Below are 2,286 nucleotides of genomic sequence, written 5' to 3' on the forward strand. Positions count from 1 at the left end.
TCATTGTCTTTGGCAGGCTGAATTTCTTCAGCTGCCGTAGGAAGTACATCCTCTGCTGAGCCTTCTTGATGAGGGAGCTGATGTTCGGCTCCCACTTGAGGTCCTGGGAGATGATGGTATCCAGGAAGCGGGAGGACTCCACAATGTCAATTGTGGAGTCACAGAGGGTGATGGGGACAGGAGAGGCTGATTTCTTCCTGTTGTCCACAACCATCTCCACTGTTTTAAGGGCGTTGAGCTCCAGGTTGTTCAGGTTGCACCAAGTCGCCAGATGGTCAACCTCCCACCTGTAGGCGGACTCGTCACCGTCAGAGATGAGTCCGATGAGGGTGGTGTCGTCCGCAAACTTCAGGAGCTTGACAGACTGGTGACTGGAGGTACAACTGTTCGTGTACAGGGAGAAGAGCAGAGGAGAAAGAACGCAGCCCTGGGGGGATCTGGTGCTGATGGTTCTTGTATCGGAGAAGTGTTTCCCCAGCTTCACACACTGTTTCCTGTCAGACAGGAAGTCTGTAATCCACCTGCAGGTGGAGTCAGGCACGCTCAGCTGGGAGAGCTTCTCCTGGAGCAGAGATGGGAGGATGGTGTTGAATGCAGAGCTGAAGTCCACGAACAGGATCCTAGCGTAGGTTCCTGCGGAGTCCAGGTGCTGGAGGATGTAGTGGAGGGCCAAGTTGACTGCATCGTCTACAGACCTGTTGGCTCTGTAGGCAAACTGCAGGGGGTCTAGGAGAGGGTCGGTGATGACTTTGAGGTGTGAGAGCACAAGGCGCTCAAAGGACTTCATGACCACGGAGGTCAGGGCGACGGGTCTGAAGTCATTAAGTCCTGTGGTCCTTGGATTTTTGGGAACAGGGATGATGGTTGCGGTCTTGAAGCAGGCAGGCACGTGGCATGTCTCCAGTGAGGTCTTGAAAATCTCTGTGAACACTGGAGACAGCTGGTCAGCGCAGTGCTTCAAGGCGGACGGAGACACAGAGTCCGGTCCAGCTGCTTTCCGAGGGTTCTGTCTCCTGAAGAGTTTGTTTACGTCTCTCTCGTGGATGGAAAGAGTCGTCACTGAGGTGGGTGAGGAGGGGGAAGGGAGGGCCATTAAGGCAGGTCTTGGTGGAGATGGCTGGAGCTGTTGGAAGGTGTCGAGGGGGATGGTTGCTAGACTGTCCTTTTGTCTTTCAAAGCGGCAGTAGAACTCGTTCAGGTCGTTGGCTAGGCGTCGATCGTTGATGGAGTGGGGGGCTTTAGGCTTGTAGTTGGTGATCTGCCTGAGCCCTTTCCAGACAGACGCAGAGTCGTTAGCTGAGAATTGGTGTTGGAGCTTCTCAGAGTACAGTCGTTTAGCCTCTTTCACCGCCTTGCTAAACTTGTACTTCGACTCTTTATACTTGTTTTTGTCGCCACTCCTGAAGGCCTCCTCCTTCGCCAACCTTAAATGTCTGAGTTTGGCTGTGAACCAGGGTTTGTCGTTGTTGTAACTCACGCTGGTGCGTGATGGAACGCAGCAGTCCTCACAGAAGCTGATGTAGGACGGCACAGCCTCTGTGTAGTCATCCAGACTGTTGGTAGCAGTCCTGAACACATCCCAGTCAGTGGAGTCCAAACACGCCTGGAGATCCTCCACAGCCTCACTGGTCCACTTCCTTGATGTCCTCACTACTATTTAATTAATTGTATTTATTCTAGTAATATTAGTCTGGTCATATAATAATGATAAAATATACATAGTGTGACTTTATTCCCGTACCATTGTGACTATATTGTTGGAACAGTATATATTTTGAATATTACAGCATCGTGTTCTACTGTAGAAAAAAAGCTTTATTCCCATAATATTGCTATTTTGTAGTAATTTCTACATTCCAAAAAAGTCAGTGGAATGGGTCTGCCTTTTGCCCTTCTGCTTTTTGTCCTCTCCAAAAGATAGCACAGTAAAATTATGGCATTTTCTTGTACTATAAACTAGAAACATTTCCATGAACATTTCAAATGGGTCTGCCTTTTGCTTACCTCTGGTCCAACGTCGTATCGTTGCAGGGTGCTAGCATCTAGTCGTATAACGTAATTGTATGACTTCTTGCCCCCTCCAAAAAAAGAAAAGTCAGTAAAATTATTTTTTTGTAGTCATATTATAACTAGAAAAATTTCCATGTACATTTTGGATGGGGCTGCCTTTTGCTTACCTGTGGCCCAGCATCGTATACTTGTGCTTTGCTTGCAGGCCCATAACAACAACCTTCCTGTAATATTACGACCCATTTTGCCCAAAAGCAAAAAACTCAGAGAAGAAGA

Source organism: Doryrhamphus excisus, chromosome 4 (assembly GCF_030265055.1).
Source record: "Doryrhamphus excisus isolate RoL2022-K1 chromosome 4, RoL_Dexc_1.0, whole genome shotgun sequence".
NCBI classification, from domain to species: Eukaryota; Metazoa; Chordata; class Actinopteri; order Syngnathiformes; family Syngnathidae; genus Doryrhamphus; species Doryrhamphus excisus.